The sequence below is a fragment of the Pan troglodytes genome, chromosome 2 (genome assembly GCF_028858775.2).
Source record: "Pan troglodytes isolate AG18354 chromosome 2, NHGRI_mPanTro3-v2.0_pri, whole genome shotgun sequence".
NCBI lineage: Eukaryota > Metazoa > Chordata > Mammalia > Primates > Hominidae > Pan > Pan troglodytes.
Window position 1 is genome coordinate 3,680,944 of NC_086015.1, and position 14,413 is coordinate 3,695,356.

The following is a 14,413-nucleotide window of genomic DNA, read 5'->3' on the forward strand; positions in this document are numbered from 1 at the left end:
AATGTCAACAAAGGTTGGCGTGTGCACTTTCCTGTGAGTGGTCTCTGAGTCTCACATATTGCATATATACCAGAAAAGTGAATATCTCAATTTAACACTTACATCTCAACTCTTCATCTGTAGCATCAAATCTGCAGAGATCTGTATCTGGATGACATAGCTCCCGCTCAGCATTCAATGCTTCTTGACACAGTAAAATTCCATCTGTTAAATTTAAAGATTGGCAAGAAGTGAAACGCAGGTGCAACTGGAAAGACTCAAGTATTTTGCTTTAATGTTAATATTAATTCTACAAAGCACTCTGTAACCAATTTCTCTTTATGGTATCATCACCCTTTAGGTAACTCTCTCTCTCTCTCTCTCTCTCTCTCTCTCTCTCTCTCTCTCACACACACACACACACACACACACACCACTCAAATAGAGACAGAGAAAAACAGAACAAAACAACTATGCCAATGTTTCAGAATTTTAATCATATCTCCATAATGACAGGCAAGCCCCAAAGCCAATCCTTCATAGGAGTAAAAAAATTGCCCTAATGTTGGAACTCAGAGTCTACTATTTGAAGGACAGTTGTACATGTGTCCAATACAAGATATGGTGCCCCTTAAACGTGGAAGGTGGATCTTCCCTGGAACTGCTTTCTCTGGAGCCTTCCCAAATTGTGCCTGTTGGCCGGCCATGGTGGCTCACACCTGTAATTCCAGGCATGGGCTGGCCTTTGGGAGGCCAAGGAGGGTGGATCACCTGAGGTCAGGAGTTCAAGATGAGCCTGGCCAACATGGTGAAACCCCGTCTCTATTAAAAATACAAAAATTATCTGGGCGTGGTGGCATGCATCCATAATCCCAGCTACTAGGGAGGCTGAGGCAGGAGAATTGCTTGAACCCAGGAAGTGGAGGTTGCAATGAGCAAAGGTCACGCCACTTCACTCCACCCTGGGTGACAGAGCGAGACTCCATCTCAAAAAAAAAAAATTGTGCCTGTGTTTTTGTTTTCTTTTCCCCAAGCCCCCCAATATAAGACTTGAAGGTAGACTAGGAGTCCTTTCTGCCCATACCACTTGCAGACAATTCTCCCTCTGACCTTCCTAAATACCCAAGCTTTGACTCTCATGTCAAATGGCACCCCTCACTGTTCCAGCTTGTTACAATCACCTACAGACACTGTAGGTGAGCCCTGAGGATGCCCTGCCCCTCAACCCCTGAAGATTCTAGCTCTGAGCTCACTGTCATTCGCTGTCATGTAAATATTCACTTTTATTTGCTTCTCAGTTTCTTGATCTCTTCTTATTGATGACTTTGAAGGAGAACTTTGATGAAAAACAACCTTTGCCACCACTCTTCAAAAGAAGTATTACCATTACTAATGATGATAACGTTTCCTTGTCTTCATTTCAAGTGGTCCACTCACCAACCATCATCCCTATCTGTCCAGCTCACTTCTTTTCATATCTCTACTCTAACAATATTTCAGCTGCGCCAGCTTCTACAAGCCCAGGATCCTAAATTATTTTCAGTTATTTCCCTCACCTATCTTGTCTTCATTTCCTTTATTAGAGATATCAGACAAGCAATCACTCCCTGGCCATGCTCATACTTCTCCATACTCTCATGGCAAAAACTCTAGAAAATAAATCCCTTCACTTACTCTAGCCTGTATCTGTGCAGCTGAATGAGTGAAGAAATCATGCAGATTTCACTTTGTCCACAATCATGCAGACTGAAATGACTTCGTATTCATGACTACTCACTCCATTGGCATCAGGGTGACCCTCATTCTTTCCTTTTCTGCATTCCTAGACAACTATTCAAAGCTTTCTATTCCCTCTTTTAACTTCCAGCTCTTCCTTCCCTATTGTCATTCTCAGCTCACCACCTTGCTTCACATTTCATTGGGAAAATGAGAGAAATCAGAAGAAAACTTTACTAGTCGCATCATCAATCTCACTGGCCAGCTGTCCACACGCTTTGCCCCCTGTAGGAGCGGGTCAACTCTCCATGCCCTTCTCTGGATGACGTCTTCCATTTAGACAGAAATTTCATCTCTGCTCGGCTATTTAAGGAATCATGCTGCCAATTTCCTCTCCTCTCATTTACAACGATGTGTTCTCTTTCTCTACAAGATCATTTCCTTCAGGACCTAAATGGTCAAAACTTCATCCATCTTAGAAAAACATTCTCCTGATCTGACAACCTTCTCCAACTAACTTCTCAAAGTTCTGCCTATTCTCACACTGACTCAAACACCAGTTCTTTCCCCTCCTATTCTCTCTTGAATCTATGTCAATAACAGTTTTTTTAATTGAGATAAACTTCACAAAACATATCATTAACCATTTCCATTTTATCTATTTTAAAGTGTACAAGTAGGCTGGGCACAGTGGCTCACAACTGTAATCCCAGCACTTGGGAGGCCGAGGCAGGTGGATCACTTGAGTTCAGGAGTTCGAGACCAGCCTGGCCAACATGGTGAAACCCCATCTCTACTAAAAATACAAAAATTAGCAAGGCATGGTGGCACACGCGTGTAATCCCAGCTAGGAAATCTGAGGCAAGAGAATTGCTTGAACCCAGGAGGCGGAGGTTGCAGTGAGCCGAGATCGCACCACTGCACTTTAGCCTGGGCAACAGAGTGAGAGTCCAACTCAAAAAAAAAAAAAAAAAAAAAAAAAAAGGCCGGGCACAGTGGCTCATGCCTGTAATCCCAGCATTTTGGGAGGCTGAGGCAGATGGATCACCTGAGGTCAGGAGTTCAAGATCAGCCTGGCCAACATGGCGAAACTCCGTCTCTACTAAAAATACAAAAATTAGCCAGGTGTGGTGTTGCATGCCTGTAGTCCCAGCTACTCAGGAGGCTGAGACAGGAGAATCAATTGAACCCAGGAGGCAGGGTTGCAGTGAACTGAGATCGTGCCACTGCACTCCAGTTTGGGCAACAAGAGCGAAACTCTGCTTCAACAACTACAACAAAAAAGTGTACAAGTCAGTGGCTTTTATTAAATTTGAAATGTTGTGCAATCATCAAACTACCTAATTCCAAGACATTTTCATCACTTGTACCCATCAGTCACTTCACCATTCTCTCTTCTCCCCCCTACCCTGGCAGCCACTACATCTGCTTTCTATCTCTATGGATTTGACGACTCTGCTATTTCACATAAATGGAATCATGCAGGCTGTAGCCTTTGTGCTTGGTTCCTTTCACTCAGCAAAATGTTTTTGAGGTTCATCCATGTTGTAGCATGGATCAGTATTTTATTCCTTATTTGTTTGTTTGTTTTTTCATCAGCTTTACCACTCCCCTGAAACTGCATATATCAAGATTGACCTCTATATTGCTAAATCTCATATTTAATTTTTTTCATCAACATATTTGACATATCAGTAATATTGGACAGAGCTGATCCCTCCCTTTTTCTTGAAATATTTTCTTCACCAGGCTTTTGCATAAAACTCTTTTCTGGTTTTCTGATTGTGTTACCACCTATTTTTTTTCTCAGTCTCTCTTGTGGTTTTCCCTCATCTGCTCAACATGAGACTGCCTGGAAGCTCAGTCCCTCCATCTCTTCTCCTCTCTACACACCCACAACCTTGTTAATATCACCTAGTAACATGCTATTAAACCCTTTCCTAAATGCTGGGGCTCATAAAATTATACCTCAGGCCCAAAATTTTTGTGGACTCCAACTCTACACTCCAGCAGTATCCTGATACTGACTTAAGCCTCTTCCCTCGGGTCACAGAAATAGGTCTAAATCTTGAAACCACCTTTGCAAAAGTATGACTGAGACAGTGAAAGAGATCTAATTTAATCGACTCCATCTTGCTTCTAACTTCCAAGCTGTCCTTGCTCATTCCTGGGTGGAGACTGGACTAACTTTGGGAGGAACTTAGTTTATAGTTTAAACAAGGACGGTAACAGCCCTTTCCCAAAGCAGACCTCTTTCTTGTCTGGGGACTAGATTGCCTTTGTAGGACTAACATTAGCCACAAGAATAGAAATTATAGTTTAGGAGTCATGCAGCTGGAGGCTACAAGATTCTGACCCTCCCTAAACTGCTTCTAAGATCAGTGCTTGACATATTTCACAGAACCTGCACTTGATGGATCAACTGGCACCATCCAGGTCAATAAACTGGCTCATCTGATCTTGTGGCCTCAACCCAGGAACCGACTGAGCACAAGAAGACAGCTCCGACTTCCTATGATTTCATCTCTGACCAGTCAGCACTCCTGGCTCACTGGCTTCCCCCCACCCACCAAGTTATCCTTAAAAACTCTGATCCCTGAATGCTCAGCGAGACTGATTTGCGTGATAATATAACTCCAGTCTCCCACATAGCCGGCTCTGCATGAATTACTCTTTCTCTATTGCAATTCCCATCTTGATGAATTGGCTCTGCCCAGGCAGCTGGCAAGGTGAACCCCTTGGGCGGTTACTATCTCAATAAACTTCTGATTTTCTCAACGTAAACTTTCTCTTCCCACAGCCTTTCTTATCCCAGTTAATGAAACTCCATCCTTCTAGTTAAGGCGAGAAATTTGGGGTCGTCCAAGACTCATCTCTTTCTCTCTCTCTCACCAAACATGCAATCCATCAGCAAATTTCTGCATTATCAATAAAACACATCCAGAATCCAACTACATCTTACGACCTCCACTACTACTACCAACTCTGGCTCAGGAAACATCTTCTCTTTCCTGATCATCTTAGTAACTTCTTAATTTGTCTTTCTGTCCTTGTCCCTGCTCCACTATAATCTTGAGGGTCAGATCATGTCTCCTCTGCTTAAAGCCCTTCCATGGGTTTTCATCCCACATGAAGTAAACATCAATGCCTTACTATGACCTTCCTCATATAAACCAAAGCCTCTTTCCTCAAGGCCTCTGCATTTATAGCTGGATATATAAATAAAAAAATTAAATCCTAAGCCCCCAACCATCTGAATGGACTCCTCCTCTCATCTACAGACATTCCGAAGTTAACCTGTAAAACTAGTTCAGGCCATGATGGGAAAGTGAAGCCAGACATGCCTCATTATACCCTCCTCCCTTTTGCAATTACTGGTAGAACAAACTAAGTATGATAAGAAACATCTACAGTCTATTTTCTCTGAAGCTTGCTATCTGGAGGCTTCATCTACATGGTAAAACCTTGGTCTCTACGAGCTCTTATTGTAACCTAGACATTACTTTCTATTGATTCCAGGTCTTCAGATAATAACTCAACCAATGGTCAACCAGAAAATCTATGAATCTACCTATGACCTGGAAGCCCCCTCTTCCAGTTGTTCTGCCTTTCTAAACTCAACCAATGTACATCTTGCATTCATTGATTGATATTTTATGTCTCCCCAAATTGTGTAAAACCAACTTGTAGCCCAACTACCTTGGGCACCTGTTCTCAGGATCTCCTGAGGACTGTGTCATGAGCCATTGATCACTCATGTTTGGCTCAGAATAAATCTCTTTTAATATTTTACAGAGCTTGACTCTTTTTGTCAACATATGTAATATTCACATGGCTTATTTCCTCTATTGTTTGGCTATTTTTCTCAGATTATATGTTTTAATGTGACCATACTGACTATTTAAACATCACCATCTCATCCTCATTTCTAGAACTTCTTATCACAGTTTTTTGTTTTACTGTTCTCCATAGCAAATATCACCACTTGACATAAACTATATTTTTTATTTATTTGCTTAGTATCATTTTTCTCCCTGACTAAATTGTAAGCTTGGTGAACGCAATGATTACTATTTGCTTTTTCACTGCTATCACACGACTATCTAAAAAACTTATTGGCATAATAGGTGCTCAATGTATACTTGTTTGATAAATGAATAAATGGCCTAAGAACAACCTGATGAAAAATTTTAAAACACTGTAGACTCAATATACATCATGTTCACTTTTATTTGTGATAAAACTGAAGCAATTGGTTATGGAAATGATTTATGAATGCATCCACAATCTGGTTTCTCATAATGGGAGTTTACAAATGATGAATATGCAAATCCTCTTGAATGTAAGATGCACTGAAAACAAAGCTGCATATGCAATTAAGGGAATGTTGGCAATAAATGAAGCTAAGATAGCACAATAACGATTACCATGAAACAATTAAAACTGTAATTTTTGTAGATTCATATAATAGCTACAAATCTTCTGTCCCTAGAGCTACATAACTAAATATTGGCCATAGTTCAGTTAAATGTTGCATATTATCTCTAATTCATCACTATTTACACAAGACAAAAAAAAAAACCCAGAAGCACTATAAACAAAAATAGCAAAACAGTTGAGTACAAATTGCATGGAATTAAAAACGTAGCTTTTGTCAAATGTATTACATTTCTTTCACCAGTGTCTACCACTTTAACTACCTTTGGCCTGAAAACTGGAATTTACAACCATAAAACCAGTGGTATATGAGTAAGTATTTTGGCCTGGTATGCATAAATTGTCAATTAATAAATCTGGACAGCTATTTTTATTTTAGTGCATTCAATCCCAGAGCTCAAAGCTATTTAAAGATGTCAGTTATTTATACTCATATTAATTCTCCCTTCTTCCCTCTCTCCTCTCACTCTTTCTTTCTTTCTTTCTTTCTTTCTTTTTTTTTTTTTTTGAGACAGAGTCTCACTCTGTTGCCCAGGCTGGAGTGCAGTGGCACAATCTCGGCTCACTGCAACCTCTGCCTCTCAGGTTCAAGCGATTCTCCTGCCTCAGCCTCCCCAGTAGCTGGGACTACAGGGGCCCACGACCACACCTGGCTAATTTTTATATTTTTAGTAGAGATAGGGTTTTGTCATGTTGGCCAGGTTGAGGCTGGTCTCGAACTCCTGACCTCAGGTGATCTGCCCACCTCAGCCTCCCAAAGTGCTGAGATTACAGGTGTGAGCCACTGTGCCCAACTCTCTTTCTCTTATTCTTACATTGTACCACAATCTGGCAGTACAATATTATTTTAGGGGTTTTCAAATCCTCCATCAATGATACATGATTAGTGGAATAAGGCTTTGCCAACCATTTCAAGGTGTCTGTACCACTGAAGTCACATGTCTAGGGCCTGCCATCCTTCCAATCTTATCTTGCACAAACAGATTAAATGAAATTGTCCAGACTCTCTCAGAGGGTAGAAAATGAAGTCCAAGTCTCAAGGCCATTGTGGTAAAAGTTATAATTGACATCCAGTTTTTACTCCAGAGGTTTTAGACAATGTGTCAGTTATCCTTATTTGTAGTGGATTTCAAGGAAGGAACAGTTACTGTCTCTTAAAAGAGAACTGGAAGCTACTAAAATAAAAAAGGTCCTTAGTTATTTAACTGGATAATATATATGCATCATTCAGATTCTAATAAAGGGATGATTGGTATATTTGAGGGCTTTACAAATGAGACTTAGGCAAAGTCCTGAAAAACCAATGTAAAAATATTCACAGAATATTCAAAATATTCTGATTGTGAGCCACAGCATGAAATCGTTATACAAAATTATAATCAGCTGTTTCTTTAAGAATCAGTGTTATTCAAGAATCAGTGATTAAACATGTTCTTATTTAATCACAATAGCAAGGCTTGATTTTTTTTTCAAACTAGCTACTTTGGTAAAATCTAAAGTGATCCTCTTTTCAATAAATGTACAATAAAATTTCATATCTTGGAAGGGGCAGAGGTTAGAACGGTATTGTTTGAAAATCTGGAAATAGGCTAAACAATTTCTTTCATATTAAAAATTAGTTTTATTGTCCAAAGTGTTCAGAAACTGTGAACATACCTAATACTAAGCAGTTTTATAAATAAAATAGCTTATATGTATTTTTTTCTTTTTTCTTTTGTTTGAGATGGGATCTCACCCTGTCACCCAGGCTGGAGTGCAGTGCCGTGATCTCAGCTCACTGCAACCTCTGCCTCCTGGGTTCAAGCTATTCTCCCATCTCAGCCTCCCCAGTAGCTGGGATTACAGGTATGTGCCACCACACCTGGCTAATTTTTATATTTTTAGTAGATACAGGGTTTCACCATGTTGCCCGGGTTGGTCTCGAACTCCTGACTTCATGATATATTTTTAGAGTAAAGAGAAATATATATGGTAAAATAATAGTTTCATTTTCATAAATAACGGTATAATAAATAAGCCATATATTATAAACTTCCTCATCTCAGAATTTTTCAACTTTAAAAGTTGGTCATTTCATTTTCAAATTTATTTATAAATTTACATATGGTAAAGTTCCTATTTTCCAGTATTCCGCTCTATGAGTTGTTTTTTACTTTTAAAAAAAAGCTTTTATTTTAACTTCGGGGTACATATGTGGGTTTGTTATATAGGTAAATTCGTGTCATGGGGGTCTGTTATACAGATTACTTGGTCACCCAGAGTATAGACCTCCTCTTGGGTGTCTCTAGACACCTCCTCTCCAAGAAGAGGGAGCACGTGGGAAAGTCCCAGCGTCAGTCAGGAGGCAGAGGAAGAGGAGTGAAATGTGGGTAAGAAACTTTCTTCTGGTTTCTAGGAGAAGAAGCAGGGGAGGCAGGGTAAGCAAGCCTAGGACTGGCTAGTTTTAATGATGTCAGCAGGCCCTAGAACATAGAAGCTGTTTCTAGTTGTCTGGAACTTGGTTATTATGGGCTAAATCATGCCTCCCAAAATTCCTATGTTGAAGTGTTAACCCAAGGTACTACTGAAAGTGACTGTATTGGAAATACAGCCTTTATAGAGCTAACTAAGGTAAAATGAGGTAACCAGGGTGGCCCTAATCCAATATGGCTGGCGTACTTAAACTAGAGTTTAGGTCATAGTCAGGTATAGAATGACCATGTGAAAACACAGGGAGAAAACAGCCATCTATAAGCCAAGAAGAAAGGACACAAAACTCAATCAATCCTGCTGACATTTTGAACTTGGATGTCTGGCCTCAATAATCAAGAAAAAATAAATTTCTATTGTTTGAGTAACACAGTCTGAGGTACTTTGTTATGGCAGCCATAATAGACTAATATACTAGCCCTAGTGTGTGTAGGGCAGGTGCATTATGGCCCACGTATGTGAAAAGAAGTCTTTTTAGGAAATCTAAATATCATTTTTTTTTCCAGGACAGAGTCTTTTTTTGTCACCCAGGCTGGAGTGCAGTGGTGCCATCTCAGCTCACTGCAACCTCCACCTCCCAGATTCAACCCTCTGGAGTAGCTGGGATTACAGCGGCACGCCATCATGCCCAGCTAATTTTTGTATTTTTAGTAGAGATGGGGTTTCACCATGTTGGCCAGGCTGGTCTTGAATTCCTGACCTCAAGTGATCTGTCCACCTCAGCCTCCTAAACAATCATTTCCATAAACCAAAAAGACTTACCACAAGACGGCTATGTTACAACTTAAGTCCACTCATTTTCTTTAAGTCCACTCATTTCTAAATACAATATTTCTGCTATAATATGGCAAAAGTACCTGTATGTCTATTAAAATATGGGAAATGCTTGGCCCAGATTAATTCATCTTCAATAAAGCCTCATTATATAGTTTGAGGACTGAGCTTCATTTTTCATACTAAAACAAAAACCTAGAAATAATATAATATTCTTAGCACAAATGTAAGTACTGTTAAAAACATCTTCCCTTGATATTTTATTTAAATCTGCTTTTTTATGGAATAGAGCATATGTATCTCACAAGGAAGAAGAAATAATCCAAAATCTCAAATATTTGGCATTTGAATAACTGCACATGTTCTTTGTTCAATCATTTGGTGAATCTATATTTATTAAGTGCTTGTTCTGTTCTAGGGTCCACAAATGAATTAGACAGGGTAGGAACTATGCCTCAAGGCACTTAGAATTTAGTCATGGAGATAAATCAATACACGTGTGTCTGTGTGTGTGTGTCTGTGTGTGTGTGTGTGTGTGTGTGTGTAGGGGGTGGTAGTGGCAATGTGGAGGGATAGTCTATAAGGGAAAATTCCCTGCAAAGAAACCTCAACTCACAAGAAACTTTTGCTCAGAAACCTGAGCATAAATGGTGGAAGGACATATCAAAAACAAAGAAAAGAAAGAAAGAAAGAAAGAAAGAAAGAAAGAAAGAAAGAAAGAAAGAAAGAAAAGGAAGGAACAAAGAAGGCAGAAGGGAGAAGAAGGAAGAAAAAGGAAAGGAGAGGAAGAAGGCAAGGGAGGTGGAGGAAGGAGGGAGGAGAAATGTAGGAGGAGGACAGAGGGGAGAGGAATGGGGAGAAAAGAGGGAAGAGAAGGTGGGGAGGATAGGGAGAGGATGAAGCAGAGGAAAAATGAGAAGAAGAAGAAAAAGAAAAGTCATGGAATGAGGCTTTCGGGCAGAGGAAAAGAAGTTTGCATAATACCCAAGAATTAGAGGACACTGTGTTGCTGAACTCACAAGTAATTTGTTTTGACCAGAGTATGGGATTCTTGGGGGAACTGTGAAGGAGGACATTGGACTACTGAAAAAGAGCAGTATCGTGAGGAGCTAATATCATGATAAAATATTTGAATTCTGTCCTGGAGGCAGTAAGACTTATTGATAGATCTATGAGAAGTGGAGACCTGGCCATAGGTGTCTGTTATAAAGTATAATCAGTTGGAAGTAGATTGTTGAGTAGAATACATTAAAATTGGAAGAAAAAAATATCCCATAGGGGGAAAAAAATGTGGGCTGGAACAAAGTCAGGGTTGGATAAATAGTAGTAATAAATAAGAGGAGAAAATTTAAGAAATAAGGTAGGATATTTCCTCCATAATATTTTTTAGCCAAATTGATATAAAGGTGAAAAAAGAGAAGAATATGTAAAAATTACTCTTAACTTTCCGAGTGAGAAAAAACTACTGCCAATGACTAAAACAGGGAATGAACGAGAGGGAACAGATTTTGAAACAAAGTTGGAGTTTACTTCTAAATATTGTTGATTTCCAGTTTCTGTAGCAAATATATTTGCTTATTCCACTCAACAATCTGTTCTCCTTACTAACCTCTATTCCAAAGGCTAAAAGCTAAATATGCAGTTTTGTTAGCCTGCTTAGCAAATAAAGTTAACCAGATAAAATAGTCAAGCCAATGATATGGCCAAAAACACTGCCTCTTCTTATTTCGACCTTCTTCCAGCCCAAAATAAACGTGGAAATATCTACACCGCTATCTGTATAAACGTGGAAATATGTACACCGCTGTCTGTATAAACGTGGAAATATCTACACCGCTGTCTGTATAAACGTGGAAATATCTACACCGCTGTCTGTATAAACATGGAAATATCTACAACGCTGTCTGTATAAACGTGGAAATATCTACACCGCTGTCTGTATAAACGTGGAAACAACTACACCGCTGTATGTATAAACGTGGAAATATCTACACCGCTGTCTGTATAAACGTGGAAATATCTACACCGCTGTCTGTATAAACGTGGAAATATCTACACCGCTGTCTCTATAAACGTGGAAATATCTACACCGCTGTCTGTATAAACGTGGTAATATCTACACCGCTGTCTCTATAAACGTGGAAATATCTACACCGCTGTCTGTATAAACGTGGATATACCTACACTGCTGTCTCTATAAACGTGGAAATATCTACACCGCTATCTGTATAAACGTGGAATTCCCTACACCGCTCTCTCTATAAACGTGGAAATATCTACACCGCTATCTCTACAAACGTGGAAATATCTACACCGCTCTCTCTATAAACGTGGAAATATCTACACCGCTATCTCTATGAACGTGGAAATATCTACACCGCTCTCTCTATAAACGTGGAAATATCTACACCGCTATCTGTATAAACGTGGAAATATCTACACTGCTGTCAGTACAAACGTGGAAATATCTACACCGCTATCTGCATAAACGTGGAAATATCTACACCGCTGTCTGTATAAACGTGGAAATATCTACACCGCTATCTGTATAAACGTGGAAATATCTCCACCGCTGTCTCTATAAACGTGGAAATATCTACACCGCTATCTGTATAAACGTGGAAATATCTCCACCGCTGACTGTATAAACGTGGAAATATCCACAGCACTATCTGTATAAACGTGGAAATATCTACACCGCTGTCTCTATAAACGTGGAAATATCTACACTGCTATCTCTATAAACGTGGAAACACCTACAACGTTGTCTCTATAAACTTGGAAATATCTACACCGCTATCAGTGTAAACGTGGAAATATCTACACCGCTGTCTCTATAAATATGGAAATATCTACACCGCTATCTCTATTAATGTGGAAATATCTACACCGCTGTCTCTATAAACGTGGAAATATCTACACCACTATCTGTATAAACATGGAAATATCTACACCGCTGTCTCTATAAATGTGGAAATATCTACACCACTATCTGTATAAACGGGGAAATATCTACACCGCTATCTGTATAAACGTGGAAATAGCTACACAGCTATCTGTATAAACATGGAAATATCTACACCGCTATCTCTATTAACGTGGCAATATCTACACCGCTATCCCTATAAACATGGAAATATCTACACCGCTATCTGTATAAACGTGGAAATATCTACACCGCTACCTCTATAAACGTGGAAATAACTACACCGCTATCTGTATAAACGTGGAAATATCTACACCGCTATCTGTATAAACGTGGAAATATCTACACCGCTATCTCTATAAACGTGGAAATATCTACATAGCTATCTCTATAAACGTGGAAATATCTACACCGTTACCTCTATAAACGTGGAAATATCTACACGGCTATCTGTATAAACGTGGAAGTATCTACACCGCTATCTCTATAAACGTGGAAACATCTACACCGAGATCTGTACAAACATGGAAATTTCTACACCGCTATCTGTATAAACATGGAAATATCTACACCGCTATCTGTATAAACATAGAAATATCTACACCGCTGTCTCTAAAAACATGGAAATATCTTCACCGCTATCTGTATACACATGGAAATATCTACACCGCTGTCTCTATAAAAATGAAAATATCTACACCGCTATCTCTATAAACATGGAAATGTCTACACCGCTGTATCTATAAACATGGAAATATCTACAACGCTGTCTCTATGAACGTGGAACCATCTACACCGCGGTCTCTATAAACGTGGAAATATCTACACGGCTATCTCTATAAACGTGGAAACATCTACACCGCTGTCTCTATAAACATGGAAATATCTACACCGCTGTCTCTATAAATGTGGAAATATCTACACAGCTGTCTCTATAAACATGGAAATATCTACACCACTGTCTCTATAAACCTGGAAATACCTACACCGCTGTCTCTATAAACGTGGAATTATCTACACCGCTATCTCTATAAACGTGGAAACATCTACACCGTTATCTGTATAAACGTGGAAATATCTACATCGCTATCTCTATAAACGTGGAAATGTCTACACCACTATCTGTATAAACGTGGAAATATCTACACCGCTATCTCTATAAACGTGTAAACATTTACACAGCTATCTCTATAAACATGGAAATATTTACACCGCTATCTTTATAAACATGGAAATATCTACACCGCTATCTCTATAAACATGAAAATATTTACACCGCTATCTGTCTAAACATGGAAATATTTACACCGCTGTCTCTATAAACATGGAAATATCTACACCGCTATCTCTAAAAACATGGAAATATCTACAACGCGATCTCTGTAAACATGGAAATATCTACACTGCTATCTCTATAAAGACGGAAATATCTATACCACTGTCTGTATAAACATGAAAATATCTACACCGCTAACTCTATAAACATAGAAATATCTACACCGCTGTCTGTATAAACACGGAAATATCTACACCGCTATCTGTATAAACATGGAAATATCTACACCGCTGTCTCTACAAACATGGAAATATCTACACCGCTGTGTCTATAAACATGGAAATATCTACACCTCTATCTGTATAAACATGGAAATATCTACACCGCTGTCTCTATAAACATGGAAATATATACACCGCTATCTCTATAAACATGCAAATATCTACACCGCTGTCTCTATAAACATGGAAATACCTACACCGCTATCCCCATAAACGTGGAAATATCTACACCGCTGTCTCCAGAAACATGGAAATATCTACTCCGCTATCTCTATAAACGTGGAAATATCTACACGACTATCTCTATAAACGTGGAAACATCTACACCGCTATCTCTATAAACCTGGAAATATCTACACTGCTGTAAGTATAAACATGGAAATATCTACACCGCTATCTCCATAATCGAAATATCTACAGCACTATCTGTATAAACGTGGAAATATCTATACCGCTATCTAAACGTGGAAATATCTACACCGCTATCTGTATAAATGTGGAAATATCTACACCACTATCTCTATAAACATGGAAATATCTACACCGCTATCTGCA

The 14,413-nt window shown here is 39.1% G+C and overlaps 1 protein-coding gene across 1 annotated transcript in view; it reads right to left on the reverse strand.

Moving 5' to 3' along the window:
* LOC129143463 (MAM and LDL-receptor class A domain-containing protein 1-like) overlaps nt 1-14,413 on the reverse strand; it is a 36,489-nt gene that overhangs the window by 13,087 nt on the left and 8,989 nt on the right. Inside the window, exon 2 of the mRNA XM_054680339.2 lies at nt 103-204. The gene's annotated coding sequence lies outside the window, so the exon portion shown is untranslated. The remainder of the gene's footprint in view (nt 1-102; nt 205-14,413) is intronic.